Raw genomic sequence first — 17,820 nt, 5'->3', positions numbered from 1 at the left:
ATACAGAGTCAAGGGAAAGTTATCTGTCAGCTACTTTTACAAATTCTAGAGTTTTGGTGAGTATTTTAGTTTTATTTTAAGTTTATATTTATGTTTAGTATCAGTTGTGTTGTTTTCTTATCTGTGCTCATTGTCCTGTTTTCTGTTCTTTGCTTTTATTTTTATTATTATTATTATTACCAGCCAAGCCACAACTCTAGTTGGAAGAGCAAGATGATATAAGCCCAAGGGTTCCAACAGGGAAAATAGCCCAGTGAGGAAAGGAAATAAGGAAATAAATAAATGATGAGGATAAATTAACAATAAACCATTCTAAAAACAGTAACAACGTCAAGACAGATATGCCATAAAAAGACTTATGTCAGCCTGTTCGACATAAAAACATATGCTGCAACTTTGAACTTTTGAAGTTCTAATGTTAATAACATTTTGTTATTAACATTAAGTCGGTTTTTGTTCCTTCATGTAATTTTAAGTAATTTTCTATTAAATTTGATTACTGCATCAATTACTTACTCTTCTTGTATTCATATAAGTTACCTATTTTAACCTGGATTGTAATGGCCTCCAAGCATTATTATGCAGTATAGTACAGCTCTTGACTAGTTGTTATTACTTTATACATTTGTAATTTTGTATTTTCATCTTGTATCAATTACTTCTTGATACATATACAGTTCTGTAGTGGTTACATAATTATTCTTACACAAAAACAAACCATTGTCCTTTAATATGAGTATAACTTTAGCGAATCTGGAAATAGTCACGTAAACATTTAACACGATAGTTGTAGTCAAGATTGAGTATTTTCTCAATCTTTGTTGTAGTTACTTGCTTTCCTTACTTTTTTGGCCACAGTTCAGTACACACGTATTGCACTCGCTGTTTTAATATTTTTCTTTTTCTTTCAGAATTAATAAATTTGCTGACTGATTGTCATGTTTAAGGGATATTAATGAAAGAAGCTAAGGATATACAGTTTAGTATTCCCTCACTATATCATGAGTCTCTTATCGCTCTCTCAGTACAAGATTTATGAATATATTAGCCTAGTATATATAAATCTATATTGCAGACTTATCCTTACATCACTGGTTTCTGAAGGCAGATAAGTACTATTTCTCATATTTTAGTTTTTCTTGTACATATTGTAGTCATTTTTGGGCCTAAAATTTAATAAAGTACTCTACAGAAATTACAGTACTATAGTACGGCATATACTCGAGTAACACTTGCCATATCCCATATTGTGTGGCCCCCAACTTTTCACCCATAAAAAATTATCTTACCATGTATCTCATGTACATACCATGCAAGTTCCTTATTTGAGACCAAATTATAATAACCTAACCTTTTCTCTCCCTCTTTAGCCCGACTTCTAGTAAACTAAGTTAAAAAAGACAGCGATTGATTAGAGAAATTATCGTTAGTATTGCAAACGGCTATAAACCGGACGATAAACAGCTGTTTTGATATGAACAACGTATTCAGATAACAACAGATTTTGCTTGCTTTTCAACTTTCGTATAAGAATAATCGGTTACCGTGATTGTTACAAATGATGTTAAGTAGACTATGACTGATGTTTTATTACATTCTACCTCTTTCAATCTATTAAAAAGTACCAAATTACACAAACTACCTGAAGAATTACAAGAGAAAGTTGGCTTTTTAAGCTTTGTAAACAAGTATATACTATTAAAATACACCAAGTAAAATATTTTACTAATACTGTAACTACATACTTTTACTGTATATGGTAAAATGAAAAGTAATAATGGTCTCTATTTAGTAAGAGATAAAAAAGATTATTCAGTAGTTTGCTTTAATCAGCTGATTTGGAAAGCATGAATGGTAGTCTCCAAAAGCATACAAATGTAATGTATAATGGAAAAGATATCTTTGTTCCTATGGGAATACAAACCCTCGACATTCATATAGGTTTATCCCAAGTCTTTCAGTTAAACCAGAGTTAAAGAAGTTGTAGGATTAAAATTGTATGGTTACCAGCTATGCCACCCACGCTGGGAAGAAGTGGCTAAGTCGGCAAGACAGCCCCACTCATCTCTTGGTCATGCTAGTAGATGGATGTGTTTACGACTGATACCGAACTGTGCTGTGTGGTTGTGCTTTTTCTTTTTACCTTTTACTGTTTATGCAAGGTATATGAGAACCTTTCCCAGCCTTAATGGACATCTGTCTGGTACCTTCTATTTGCTGCAGGGAGTAACCGCCTTCCCAGTGGAAGAGATACAATAGTCTGAATATATGCTTATGAGCAAAGAAAATTGATAACATTGACAGCAAAAGGAATGAATACTGTTAAATTCTTTGTGTAAATTAAATACACAGGAAGTCAGACATGTGAGTGTACTGTATATTTACTTTTTCCTCTTAAACATCATTATTTCTTTATTACTCTTCCAACTAACTATACCATCAATTCAATCATTTTTCCTTATTCCTGATGATTAATAATCTTGCTAATTATACCCGAGCTTCTCTCTCTCTCTCTCTCTCTCCTCTCTCTCTCTCTCTCTCTCTCTCTCTCTCTCTCTCTCTCTCTCTCTCTCTCTCTCTCTCTCTCTCTCTTTTGGGTAATTGTGTAAGGAATAGTATGTTAATTCATTTAAAATGACCAGAATTTTTTTTTTTTTTTCAATAAAACCAAGTCAGAATAATTCTGTTCATTTACTATCCCTAAGAAAGAGATGATGACAAGAAGCTGCAAAGTAGTGGAACGATTTTGCATTGCTAATGATGATGATTTTTAAAAATCTTCAAGAGGTGGATAACATGAAAAAGCCTAGTTGTAGCATACTAACTGAGAGATTGTTTTATTATTTGGAATGCAAACGTAGTCTGGAATCAGGCTATTACCATGGGAAAGTTTTATTCCATTCCCTTTTATTAATTGATTATATATATTTTTTATCTGTATCTAATTTTTCTCAGCAGGCTGATTTCCCTATGGAGACCTTTTTTGTGTTGGTCTCCTGAGTTTTTTCAAACTAATTTCTTGTACGTCTCCACATACCTCCTATCTATATGCGGTGATGTCATCCACCCACTTACCAGATCTGTGTTCGAGATGGCCTTGCTACTACCGGGCCATTTAGGATCAAGAAGGTGTCCATCAGAAGGAGAAAAAGTGTTATAGCAGATAATCCCAGGGAAGTAAAAGATCATGGAGGAAAGGGAAAATGATGAGTTGGAGAAAAAGTTGGTGGGCATAAATTATTCCAATGAAAAACCTTAATTGCTAGGAATAGTGATAGGTATGAGTATTAGCTACGTAGGAGAGAGCTATAATGACGAAAAAGTGATTGACGTAAAAAAAAGGGGTGCCAATAAAGGCAGTACGTTGACCAAGGCACCAGCCACCCATTGAGATAATACCACTAAAGGGTTATTGGGTCCTTTGACTGGCCAGATGATACTACATTAGATCCACCTCTTGTTGCGGCTCATTTTTCCTTTACCTACACATCTATTGAAGAGTCTGGCCTCTTTACACATTCTCCTCTTTCCTCATACTCCCAGCACTATGATAACCAAAATTTTTTTTTCACTAAAGGGGTTAACTTCACCAATTGTTCAGTGGCTACTTTCCTCTTGGTAAGGTTAGAAGAGAGACTTTAACTATGATAAGCAGCTTATCTAAGAGACGGACACTCCAAAATCAAACCATTGCTCTCTAGTCTTGGGTAATTCCTATCCTCTGTACCATGCTCTTCCACTGTTTTGGGTTAGAGTTCTCTTGCTTGAGGGTATACTCAGACACACTATTTTATTTATTAACCTATTTCTTTTCTTCACCAGGCTATTTACCCTATTGAAGTCCTTGGGCTTATATCATCCTGCTTTTCCAACTGGGGTTGTAGCATAGCAAGTAATAATGATAACTTGATTTTTAGAATTAGCAACAGCAAAAAGTTTTAGCTTGAGTTGGTGAAAAGGTAAAATTGGAATGGAAGAATTAAGAGCATGAGAAAGTAAAGGCTATGTAAACTAGTTTCTGTGCAGGGACTGGACAGGTAATCAAATTATAGACAATGGAATTTGACATTGGAAAAATCTATTTTTGGGTGAGAAATATCTTGAGTAGAAGTTGCCACAGAGGAACTTCCGTCAGGATGACATGACTCGAGCCCGAAAAATACATGTATCACTGAGAGTAGAAACGGAGCAGGTGTGCATTGTTATTTATTTACTGTAAATTCCACCCACGTTTTTTAATTCAGAATGAGGATCTTCATCCTTCAAAGCACTTAAGAAAAAAAGAGCACATCTTAACCTGTTTAAATAATTAACTTCCTCTTCACAATGATATGTCTGGAGCAGATAATAATTTCAAATTAACTATGAGTGAACCATAACAAGTTTCTCCCCCCAAAAAATTCACAGACTTTCAATTTTCAACAATTCATGTCAATCAATAAAAGGGGTAAAAGAATGTAACTTGGACAAAATCTATCAAATACTGTACCTTTATTCCAAAAAGTTTACAACAATAAGAAAATTACATCTTAACACTTTCAAAAGCAACGAAGAATAAAAGGATAGACAACTAAATTTACAACAGGCACACCTCAATGATCAGTGAAAATACCAAGCAAAAATATATGGAAAAATGGTTAACCAATTACACTTGTGAACTTAGACCAGAGGTCTATTGTAAAAGTTCTATAACTTAGTCAAAAATAAGGTATGAGGTCAGACAAGTGCAGTGACCAGATTTTGAAAACTGAAATAAGGTACACCTAAATTGGAGAGATAGTCGAACAATATAGTCTAGACACAACTTATGTGAAGTTACAGCAATCACACAGGAATAGTCCTCAGCTATGTCCAGATTAACCAGGCCTTATTTCACCGACTTATTTTGTTTTAAAGTGTGTTCATTGTAGATTTTGTTACAAATCATAAAAGCATTGCAATATAACACAATCAAGCCTGTTTTCCAGCTGTAAAGGAAAATATAAAAGAATTTCACTAGTATATTGTATTTTTTTTTTCAAATATAGAAAATATTTGCCAAAAAGTAGCCTTTGGAGGGTTGATATGGGACAAATGTCATAAATATGGGACAATCCTGAAGTCTGAACGGCCTCACAGACCCCAACGCTAGGCTGTAGATCTCAAATTCATTCATTTTTTTTAAATCAAATTTTTATAGAATGTTAGGTGACAATGACAGCACAGTCTGATTGGACATTCTCAAGAAAAAAATTTTGACCCTGACTACCAAGTAAGCCTACACCTTTAACCTTATCTTGTCATCAGGAAATTAATTTACAACCTATTTGTCAATCAATAGTTTGTTAAGATGTGTACTTAATTAGGTTAGGTTAAAAAAAATTGTTAACACTGAAAATTTTACAATTAGGCCTATTCAACAGTCAGTTTTGTTCATGTTTTGATTCCTTAACAGTTCAATAATTCCAGAGAAACTGAGAAGAAAACAAGAAACCTATTCTCAATGGTTTTCAGCCATGACAAAAAAAAAATGAATTAGGATGAAAAATAAAAAACCTTAGCTAAAGCGTTTGAATAAAAAGCTTGCGTAAATTTAACTCTTTCGCAAACAGCAGCCCATAAACCAGAGGAACCCTATCACCTTAGGCCTTTTTAGCGGGAAATATTTGGCGTCTCATTGGCTGATTCTTTCTCAGCTCTAAGGGCCCGGCCAGACCAAGCGCGGCTAGCGGGGAGGTTAGCGGCAAGAGGTTCCAGCTGATAATTGAAATCTTAGGTATCTTATGTAGGTGGCCAGATAGGAGTCGGGAGGCTTCCCGCGTCTCCTATCTGGCCACCTATATAAGATACTTAAGGTTTCAATTATCAGCTGGAACCTCGCCGCTCAACGCGCTTGGTCTGGCCGAGCCCTAATTAGGTTGTATGTGACGTCATACAATCGTATTTTTATGAATGAAGTTAGCTGTAGGGGTGAAGAACTTATACTTATTGCAGATAATCTTTTACTAAAAAATTACAATTTTCATTGAAATAAACTCAAAATTATTATCAATTTTGTAGTAGATAAATAATAGATCTTGTTAAAGGGTATAAGTTAAATGATACGTCATGTTAGAAGGAATAATTGCCTGTGCTTTTGGCTACGATGTTAGGTGTATGTTAGTGCGTATGTGTGAAGCTGTAGAACTGAAAGGGAGCCGCCAATCACAGCTGAGGAAGATTTGGCCAATCAGAGGACAGGACTTTACCGCAAAGAAAGAGTTGCTGGTTGAGACACCTTTCCGGATTTCCATAAAATTGTTTTCAAACACTATGTATGGGACGGAGCCTAAATTAAAGATATATTTTATTCAGAATATATAGATACAGTTCCTTATAAGATATTTTAATAATATTTTACTAGAGGGATATATATTCTGGTTACTAAATCATATCTTCATTAAAAAATACGTCTTTGTGACGTCATCAAGAGTAGGACGAATTTTACAGCTTGTCTTTCAATTACTAACTATATAGTGCTTATAGTGAAGTAACTCAGTGACTTTAATTCGCATTCTGTTGCATGTCTAGTTTTATGTAATTGAACAAATAAATGATTACCATGTCCTCTCAAAGGGTAGTAAGTAGGAAGGGGTAAAATACCAGTAGTATGCCCACAATTGACTTCAAAGCGGCAAATTTTATGGAAAAAAATTAAAACAATCATTTAGTAAAAAAAAAGATGAAAATGGATCTTAAATATCATGGTTGTATGTGAAGATAAAAAAAAAATTACCTTGTTAACTAGAGCGTTTGAACAAAAATCTCGTGTGAATTTGATTCGTTTGCCAACAGCAGCCCATAAGCCAAAAGAACCCACTCGCCTATGCTTCTCCTTAGCGGGAAATATCTGGCGTCTCATTGGTTGATTTGTCCTCTGCTACGATTGGTGGTTGTATCTGACGTCATGAAATCTCGTATTTTATGAATGAGTTCAACTGGGTAAAGGTAAAGTATTTATACTTATTGTAGATAAATTTAAACTTTAAAATTATAATTTCTATAAAATCAAACTAGAAATATAATTAAATTAACAATGAAATAAATACTGGATCTTGTTCAAACCCGTTAGCTAAATATATACCTCATTGTTAAAGAAATAATCAAGTGGGTTCTGGCTACGATGTTAGAGATGTATCTTTGAGTATGTAAACAAAGACAATAACCAATCATAGCGTAGAAGGTATAGCCAATCAGATGACTGGAATATCCCGCCACGAGAGAGTTCCTGGGACTTATGAGGTGCTGTTTGAGAAACCTGCCCAAATTTCCATAAAATACTTTTCAAACGATCTAGCTATGGGGGCGAGGCTCTTAAGTTATTTGTATTTTCAGTGGAACTAAAGATATGTTTTCTTCAAAATATATAGAGACAGTCCCTTATAAGATATATGTTTGAATAACATATTTTAACAGAGGGGTACAATCTAATTATCAAATAAATATTAGCATTAAGAAAATACGCCTTTGTGACGTCATAGAGAGTAGGGTGAACTTAATAAAGCTTGTCTAGATGACTGGTTAATTCTGTTTGCTGGCTTGAGTGAGGTATTGAATAACACGTAGCTAATATTCTATATTAAAATAAATACTATTATTTTACATAGTGAAAAGCGACAGTACATGACTGTAATTCGCATTTTGATACATTTCAAGTATAATATAAATTATTCGAAGGAATATTTGACTATTTTGTTACGATGTTAGTGTGTGTGTGTGTGGGTGTGTGTGAAGCTTTATAGTAAACAAAGACAACAATCAATCACAGTTGAGAAGATACAGTCAATCAGAGGATTGGAATATTTCATCATAAAAAGGTTTCTCGAATTTATGAGTTGCTGGTTGAGAGACGAGCCGAATTTCATTGAAATTATATTCAAAGGCTCTAGTGACTGGTACTGGGCTGAAGATGTTTTGTTTTTAAGGGAATTGGTGTATTATTTCAAAATATATAGTGGCAGTCCTTTATGTGATGTTTTTATAACATAAAAAATTCTATCAGAGGAATAAATTCTGATGACCAAACCATTATTTTGATTAAGAATAATACGTCCATGGGACGTCCGAGAGAGTAGGATGAACAGTTCGTCAAATGACTGACTAATTCTGTTTGCTGTTTTTATTTTAGTGAGGTTACTTAGATAATGAGTTACTTAGAGTAACACCGCCTGCCAGTCATCGGTATTCAGTTGCTTACTGTTATTGTATTGAAGTTATATAGTGAAGGAACTGCGTGACTATAATTCGCATTTTGTTTCATTTCAAGGATAATGTAGTTATTCGCAGGAGTAATAAAATGTTTTGGGCCGTCTTACGTGGTCAGTGACATTAGAATATGAGCTATCCCAAAGTCATGAATTCCCAAATTCATCAATTACTACAAGTTTTATTTGTTCTCTCTCCTTTTGCCCATGCTAAGATTATGGCGTAAGTATGATTCTTCCAAGTGTTTATATTCTTTAAATGATAACAACTGATTTTAAGGTGAATTTTTTTGGAATTTTAGGTTACTTGATCAATAATCCCCAGATTTCTACGGTAGTTAGTTCTGAAGTTTCTATCAGTTTCATCTTAATTTAGATAAATAACCTAGATAATTCTACTTAGTAAAATAGCTAGTTGAGTTAATGGTAATTAATTAAACTTAAAAAATAAATAATTTCAAAGTATAGACTGTCAAACAGGCTCATTAATCCTGTTCTCGTAAACACCTCGGGCTCGAAAGTTCAAAGTCCAAAGTACATTTATGGCAGGCAGGCAGTTCCAGTCACACAATAGCAAGTGTTAACAATTAAATAGTGATTAAGTGAGAATTAACAGCACGTGCATCTTTCCAATACATTTTTTGGAGTGAATCTACTAACTTCGTCTTGATAACTATATTGTATCTTATGGAATTTCTTGGGGAAAAGGTAATATACGGTAATGTCACAAAGTGAAGTTATTATTGGTGGATTTACTCTGAATTTAAACAAGTTCTCTGTCTTGGTATATGGTCTTGCAAAGTAAATGATAATGTGGTTGGAAGTAAATAAAAAATAGGCTATGTATAGTTTTCCTTATATCAATAAACAAATTTATAAATCTCTAGTCCAGTAAAAAATTAATTTCTAAAACAGTTTGTATCTGATTGTAATCTTTGCTCTCATTACATTAGCCCATTATGCCGATCTTATTCGTAGCCTAAGCTGCTAACCCTTAGTCTGTCAAAGGCTCCAAACTGCAAAGGCAAACTGTCGTCTGTTGACATCGTATTTCAGAAAGGGAATTTCGATTTTTATTAAACTACGTCTCTAGTAGAAAAACAGTTTTTCTTTCAGTAAATGTTTTGCTTACAACAAATTTGACCTCTATTTCCACCGCAAATAAACTTCTCCAGTTATCCCCCCCCCCCCTTTCCAATAAAGACAGGTCGGTACTGTACCTGGGACTTTAGGCTAGCGAAAACAGGAAAAAAATGTGATTAACACTTTCGAGATTCTTAAAAGGCCACGGAACCTAACAAATGCATCTAACCTAACCTAGTAGTTCCCAGGTCACAGACCTAACTTGGGGGCCAAGGTCCTTAGAGCCCCCTTCCCAGGTCTAAAACATAGGCGGGGCCCAAACCCCCCTGATTCCCCTTTCCAGGTCACAAACCTGCCAGATCACAGATCTGGCTAATGGTCAAGGCAAGCCTCCCAGAACCCCCTTCCCATGTCACAGACATAGCTAGGGTCAAGTCCCTTGGATCCCCCCTCCTGGGTTACAGACCTAAATGTAAATAAAAGTTAAATAAATATTTCAGTGGAATAGGATGCCCATGGTTTGTGTAATTTCTTGTGGATGCATTATATGTCCAAGAGAATAATATACAGCATAGGGAAGAAAAGGTTAGTTTATCCTTTATTTATCAATTTGCCATTAAATTTTCCCGGTGGAGAATTTTTTTTATGGTTATGTTCTGAGTGGGAACTTAGTCCGGGAAAGTCTCCTTATAACAGTTACATAAAGTTCAACAGGGGAGGATATGAGCACTTACTCTCGGGGCACAAACACCCTGCTAATACTTTACTGTCACAATTCACAAACCATCACTCTCAAATACAAAAGTGAAATTTACTGTCCAGAGGCCGGAGTACTCCACACGTAGGATTAGCAATAATTTATGGCCTACTCTAGCTTTGTCAGGTCTATAGTCATCTCATTCTCAGGCTCTGTTCCGGCTCCGTCCCAGCTACCCCAATGAGATGCTGGACAGTTATTTTACGTTAATGTAATTAAGACAAAATCCAAAATGGGAGCAGTGATGTAAAGTAGTTTAAAAGTTTAAAGATAAGGATCTTTACCTTCGAAGCAAATATATTAATGCAAAGTACCTCGCTGTTACCACCTATAGACTTACTCTTCAAATATTGGGTATTTTGTCCCGTGATCAACTATTCATTTCACACATTAAAATAAATGAGGGAGCAAAAATACTAAAGAGGTTTAATTAACCTAATATTGATTTATTCACAAATTTACATAAAAACAAAACGGACATCTTAACAACACAAAATTATCATAAAAGAAATGCAAATTGAAAGCAATTCAAAATGATGGAAATTAGTTAGTTAGACACGTGGTCTGCAATAATAAAAAATCGAAATGGGGTCGGACACGTGGCCCATGTGACCCAGAGACTGTTAGTCTCAAAAGGCAAAAAATTGTATAGAAAAAAATATATACACACAATCCCACCGCACACAGTCCGAATAGTGTAATTAGCCAGGTTCCCTATCAAGTTAAAATTAGTCTAAGCTAATAAAAAATGGGGGAAAACTAAATGGCCATTGATGTAGTACCTGCACTCCTTTGAGATTAGTCCTATGCCCGTGGTGGCTGTTGACCTGGTTGTCGCACTAATTGGCACGTTGCCCTCTTGCCTGGCTCACCCCAAGAATCCTCGTTGGCTACAACTATGGTATCCCAGGGTCCTCTTCTTCTCAATCTCTCCGACCGGCAGCAACAGGACTCGTTGGTGAGACACGTTTGGGAGAGAGAGTGCGGGGGGGTGAGCCAGAAGTGCAAGGGTTCAATGACCAGGCAGGTCAGCTCAGCAGGCCAGGGCAGCTTCTCGTTGAATGGGGGTCGACTCTACGGTCGAAGAGATCACCTGGCTTCACCTTTCCAGACAGGTGAGGAGCTTGATGCGCACGGTAATCCATTGGGGTTGCCATATCGGGACTTCAGGACAGGGCAATATATTGTTGCAAGGAGTGCAGAGGAGGCAGGATTTTGTACTAAATACTTAGAGAAATCTTGCTGCTCTAAGGGAGTTTATATATACAATAATCCTACCTATTCTGGCTTGCTAAAAATTAATATTTAAAATGATTAATTAGCAATGGACTGGTGCGATGGGCATACATCTTAAAATTAACAAACCTTAATTGGTATTGAGAAATATAAGATGCATTAATTCAGCAGTATTGGAATTTATATAAAATGTGCATTTTCAATATTAAACTTACCCGATAATCATGTAGCTGTCAACTCCGTTGCCCGACAGAATTCTATGGAGGGATACGCCAGCTATCACAATACTAGAAGGGGGTGTACTTACCAGCGCCACCTGTGGCCAGGTACTATAGTACTTCTTGTTGACACCTCCTCAATTTTTCCTCTGTCGTGCTTCCGGCAAGACGTTCTGGGATACGCTTATGTTCTTGGAGTATTTTCACGGCTTTTGGTGAAGTATTTCTCTTTGATTTCGGCTGTCGCTTTACTGGAAACCTTCTTATATTAGCTTAGATAGCTTTTATATAGTCCTGATTAACGGTTAACGATCTTTTGCTTGATTTTGAAACCCCACTTGGCTAACTCTTTGGATTCAAGATGTCTGACATTTCACAAGCCCCCACCCATAGGCGATGTAGGTCTTGTAATAGGCGTATTCCGAAGGCCTCGGTAGATCCTCACACCGCTTGTTCTGACTGTAGGGATAGGCCCTGTCAGTTAGAAAATCGATGTGAGGAATGCGCCGGACTTTCGGAACTTGATTTTGTCCGTCTTTTGAAGTATTCAACTAAGTTAGAGAGAGGCAGAGTTAGGAGGAGTTCTTCTCACTCTTCACTTTTTTCCTCACCTCATGATCCCCTACCTTTTCCTACCCCTGTAGTGGCTACCCCCGAACCTACTATTTGCCCTCAGCCTGATATGTCTGTTGTTTTGCGTGCTATTCAGGCCTTAGGCGATAAAGTAGAGTCAGTGGTAAGTGATCATAAGTCTCTTATGGCCGAAGTCAAGGAACTTAAGGTCAAGAGTGCAGTGGGTGGAATTAGTGCCAGTGCTGTGACGAGTGCTAGTGTCAGTGCAGTGCCAAGTGCTAGTGTCAGTGTCAGTGTGGTGCGTGAGGATACTTCTGTGCGTGCCAGTCGTCCTCCCAGTCCGGGACCTCTTGCAAGCTCCCAAGCCCAGGGGAGAAGCAATGTCGAAGGGCAAAAGGGTTCGGCAGGCCTTGATCGGCGCACAGAAGTATCCTCGGTGGTTGCGGGCGTGTCTTCCAGAGACCGTCACTCCCACCTGCAGACGATTGAGCCCGTCTTTTACTCGTCCGCTGATCAATTGTCAGGGAAGAAACGCTGGACTCAGGTCTCTAGACCACTCAAACGCAGAGTCCAGTCCGCGAGTGCTCAACCGGGCTGCAGTCATTGGCTCAGCTCTGACTCGCCGCAGTCATCAGTCGACTGCACTCCGCCCAAGAGGAGTAAGGTTCTGCCACAACAGATCTCTGCTGTTAAGGCTTTGCCTCAGCAGACCGTAGTGTCTGCCGACCCCAAGTTGACTCTACTGCAGTCCATGCAGGCACAGCTTTCGGTCTTGATGCGTGAGTGTCGGGCTGAGAAGGTTGCGCCTCCGCCTCCGCCTGCACTCGCTCCGCCTGCGCTCGCTCCGCCTGACCGCAGTACCGCCTGCCAGGCGTACGATGTTGAGCCACGTTCTGAGTTTACTGTTCCCAGTGGTGTACAGCCTCCGCCTTCCTTAAGGCAACCTCAGCAATGGGATCAGGAGGCTTATACCTCTCTTCCTCCGCTTCCACTTGCTGCTCCACCAGTGATGCAACACTCGGTTGAGGTACAACAACCTCTCCCATCCATGAGTCAGTCTCCTCAGCTCTCGCTGCAGCGAGCTCAACCCTCCGCAAGGCAAGCACCACAACACCTTAGCCTTGCGCCTCAGGAGCCTCAACTCGCGAGACATTTACTACGTTCTGCGCAGCCTCTACTTCATCGCTCTCCGCTCACACCGCAGGAACAGGAACTTGCTACTCCGCTTCCGCCATCCACTCAGCAAGCGCAACCCTTGAGTTCAGCCACTCATGCCAGGAGTCAGCCTCCTCCACCCATGCGCCTACCTTCTGCTTCTTCTTTTGTTCAGCCTTTGCAGTCTGAGCCTCAGGTGTTCCCTCAACAGATTCTTGAAGAGGAAACCACTAATATTGTTGTTCCAGCTCGTTCTGACTCTGCTGTTCAGCATACCTTTCCGATCTCTTCGCTACACTCTGGTGATGAGGCGTCTGATGATGAGGCGGCACACCTGGATCCCTCATCAGACGTGGATGAATCCAAGTCTTCTCCGCCTTCTATTGACTTTCGTAAGGTCTTGGCTCTGTTTAGGGAGGTATACCCAGACCACTTTGTCTCTGCTATTCCCCGCTCTCCACCATCTGAGTTTTCGCTGGGCATGCAGCCAGCTAAGTCTACCTATACTAAGCTAGTCCTAGCAAGGTCCTCTAAGAGAGCGTTAAGGATCTTAGGGGAGTGGTTGCAGACTAAGCAACACCTTGGCAAGACTTCGTTCATGTTTCCTCCGACTAAGCTCACTTCTAAAGCGGGCGTTTGGTATGCCACAGGAGAGGAACCAGGCTTGGGAGTACCTGCCTCTGCCCAGGCTGACTTCTCAAGTCTGGTAGACTCGCCTCGTAGAACTGCAATGAGGCGCTCTAAGGTTTGCTGGACCTTCTCAGACCTTGATCACTTCCTGAAGGGTGTTTTTAGAGCATTTGAGATGTTCAACTTCCTAGACTGGTGCCTGGGGGCCCTCAGCAAGAAGACCTCCCCTGCGGACAAGGATTCTGCCATGCTATTAATGTCCTGCATGGATAAGGCCATTAGAGATGGATCTGGCGAGCTTGCGTCGATGTTTGTATCAGGGGTTCTTAAGAAAAGGGAACAGCTTTGTACCTTCCTTTCCTCCAGCATTACACCTTGTCAAAGGTCTCAACTCCTTTTCGCTCCGCTCTCGAAGTTCCTCTTCCCCGAAGAGCTGGTTAAGGACTTGTCTGCTGCCCTGATACAAAAGGACACACATGATCTTGTAGCCTCATCGGCTCGTAAGACTAAGGTTGCTACCTCAGTCCCCAGGACTTATCGCACCCCAGTGGCTGATACTCCTGCTACGAGGTTCATACCGCCCTTTCGTGGTAGAGCCCCCAGCCGAGGAAGCTCCCGTCCAGACTCTTCCAGGAGCAAGTCTAGGAAAGGTTCCAAGGCCTCTAAAGGAAAAAACTGACTCTCCGCATCTCCAGACAGCAGTAGGAGCCAGACTCAAGAGCTTCTGGCAAGCCTGGGAAAAGAGAGGTGCAGACGCCCAGTCTGTCAGTTGGCTGAGGGAGGGTTACAGGATTCCATTCTGCCTCAAACCCCCTCTGACCACATCTCCCATCAACCTCTCTCCCAACTACAAAGAAGAGGACAAGAGGCTAGCGTTGCACCAGGAGGTGTCGCTACTTGTGCAGAAGAAGGCAGTGGTTATAGTCCGGGACCATCAATCCCCGGGCTTCTACAACCGTCTCTTTCTGGTGGCCAAGAAGACAGGAGGTTGGAGACCGGTGCTGGACGTCAGCGCGCTCAATGCGTATGTCACCAAGCAGACGTTCACGATGGAGACGACGAAGTCGGTCCTAGCAGCGGTCAGGCAGGAGGACTGGATGGTCTCGTTGGACTTGAAAGATGCCTACTTTCACGTTCCTATTCATCCAGACTCCCAACCTTTCCTGAGATTCGTTTTTGGAAAGGTTGTCTACCAATTCCAAGCCCTGTGTTTTGGCCTAAGCACAGCTCCTATGGTGTTCACGCATCTGATGAGGAATATAGCAAAATTCCTCCACTTATCGGACATCAGAGCCTCCCTCTACTTAGACGACTGGCTGTTGAGAGCCTCCACGAGTCGTCGCTGTCTGGAGAGTCTCAACTGGACTTTGGACTTAATCAGAGAACTGGGTCTGTTAGTCAACATAGAAAAGTCTCAGCTCATTCCCTCCCAATCCATTGTGTACCTGGGAATGGAGATTCGGAGTCAGGATTTTCGGGCTTTTCCATCGGCCCCCAGGATAAGCCAAGCCCTAGATTGCATCATGAGCATGCTGAAGAGGAGCAGTTGCTCGGTGAGACAGTGGATGAGTCTCACAGGGACCCTTTCATCACTGGCCCTGTTCGTCGAGCTAGGGAGACTCCACCTCCGCCCTCTTCAATTCCATCTTGCAGCTCATTGGGACAAGGGTTTGACTCTCGAAGCAGTCTCTATCCCAGTCACCAAAGAGATGAAGACCACTCTCTTGTGGTGGAAGAACAATCTCCTTCTCAGGGAGGGCCTATCGTTGGCTATTCAGACCCCCAATCTTCATCTCTTCTCAGATGCATCGGACTCGGGCTGGGGTGCGACCTTGAACGGACGGGAATGCTCGGGAACGTGGAACGAGGAACAGGGAACGCTCCACATCAACTGCAAGGAGCTACTAGCAGTTCATTTAGCCCTGCTGAACTTCAAGTCCCTCCTGCTAGGCAAAGTGGTGGAGGTGAACTCAGACAACACCACAGCCTTGGCTTACATCTCCAAGCAAGGAGGGACCCATTCGAGGAGCCTATACGAGATCGCAAGGGACCTCCTCATTTGGTCAAGAAGTCAAAACCTCACTTTGGTCACGAGGTTCATTCAGGGCAACATGAACGTCTCAGCAGATCGCCTAAGCAGAAGGAATCAGGTCATTCCCACGGAATGGACCCTCCACAAGAGTGTGTGCAACAGACTTTGGACCTTGTGGGGTCAACCTACCATAGATCTGTTTGCCACCTCCATGACCAAGAGACTTCCGCTGTACTGTTCCCCAGTTCCAGACCCTGCAGCAGTTCATGTGGATGCTTTTCTGCTGAACTGGTCCCATCTCGACCTTTACGCATTCCCACCGTTCAAGATAATAAACAAAGTCCTGCAGAAATTCATCTCGCACGAAGGGACACGGCTGACGCTGGTTGCTCCCCTTTGGCCTGCAAGAGAATGGTTCACAGAGGTACTTCAATGGCTAGTCGACATCCCCAGGACTCTACCTCTAAGAGTGGACCTTCTACGTCAACCTCACGTAGACAGGTTGCATCCAAACCTCCACGCTCTTCGGCTGACTGCCTTCAGACTGTCGAAAGATTCGCTAGAGCTAGAGGCTTTTCGAAGGAGGCAGCCAGTGCGATTGCCAGAGCTAGAAGGGTTTCCACTCGTAGAGTCTACCAATCTAAGTGGGAAGTCTTCCGGAGCTGGTGTAGAGCCAATTCAGTATCCTCTACCAATACCTCTGTGACCCAAATAGCTGACTTCCTATTACATCTTAGGAATGAGAGATCCCTTTCAGCCCCTACGATTAAAGGGTACAGGAGTATGTTGGCTTCAGTTCTCCGCCACAGAGGTTTGGACCTTTCTTCCAACAAGGACCTTCAAGACATCCTTAAGTCTTTTGAGACTTCTAAAGAGCGTCGTCTATCCACTCCAGGCTGGAACCTAGACGTAGTCTTAAGGTTCCTTATGTCACCTAGGTTCGAACCTCTCCAGTCAGCTTCCTTCAAGGACCTTACACTCAAGACTCTTTTTCTCGTCTGCCTTGCAACAGCTAAAAGAGTCAGTGAGGTTCATGCCTTCAGCAAGAACATTGGTTTCACGACCGAATCTGCAACATGTTCTTTTCAGCTCGGATTCCTAGCAAAGAACGAACTTCCTTCACGTCCTTGGCCTAGATCGTTTGAAATACCTAGCCTCTCCAACATGGTAGGTAACGAACTAGAGAGAGTTCTTTGCCCTGTCAGAGCTCTCAAGTATTATCTTAATAGGTCTAAACCTATTCGAGGACAGTCAGAAGCCTTATGGTGTGCCATCAAGAAACCTTCGAGACCCATGTCCAAGAATGGGGTTTCGTATTATATAAGGCTTCTGATTAGAGAAGCCCATTCTCACTTAAAGGAGGAAGACCTTGCATTGCTGAAGGTAAGGACCCACGAAGTAAGAGCCGTAGCTACTTCGATGGCCTTTAATAAAAACCGTTCTCTGCAGAGCATAATGGATGCAACCTATTGGAGGAGCAAGTCAGTGTTTGCATCATTTTATCTTAAAGATGTCCAGTCTCTTTACGAGAACTGCTACACCCTGGGACCATTCGTAGCAGCGAGTGCAGTAGTAGGTGAGGGCTCAGCCACTACATTCCCTTAATCCCATAACCTTTTTTAACCTTTCTCTTGAATGCTTTTATTGTTGTTTTTATGGTTGTTACGGTAGGCTAAGAAGCCTTCCGCATCCTTTTGATTTGGCGGGTGGTCAATTCATTCTTGAGAAGCGCCTGGGTTAGAGGTTGTGTAGAGGTCCTTTAGTAGGGGTTGCAGCCCTATATACTTTAGCACCTTTGAGTTGATTCAGCCTCCAAGAAGGAACGCTGCGCTCAGTAAGGAAGACGAACTTAAAAAAGAGGCAGAGTAACGGTTCAATTCGACTTCCTTACCAGGTACTTATTATTTCATTGTT

At 40.7% G+C, this 17,820-nt stretch overlaps 1 long non-coding RNA gene across 1 annotated transcript in view; it reads left to right on the top strand.

The window, feature by feature from the left end:
- The first annotated feature begins 8,297 nt into the window (after positions 1 to 8,297).
- LOC137639049 (uncharacterized) overlaps positions 8,298 to 17,820 on the top strand; it is a 74,492-nt gene continuing 64,969 nt past the window's right edge. The window contains exon 1 of the long non-coding RNA XR_011044219.1: positions 8,298 to 8,445. This is a non-coding gene — a long non-coding RNA (uncharacterized lncRNA). The remainder of the gene's footprint in view (positions 8,446 to 17,820) is intronic.

Source organism: Palaemon carinicauda, chromosome 4, assembly GCF_036898095.1.
Source record: "Palaemon carinicauda isolate YSFRI2023 chromosome 4, ASM3689809v2, whole genome shotgun sequence".
NCBI classification, from domain to species: domain Eukaryota; kingdom Metazoa; phylum Arthropoda; class Malacostraca; order Decapoda; family Palaemonidae; genus Palaemon; species Palaemon carinicauda.
Note: the sequence above shows the minus strand (reverse complement) of the source record. Positions and strands in the feature narration are given on the sequence as shown.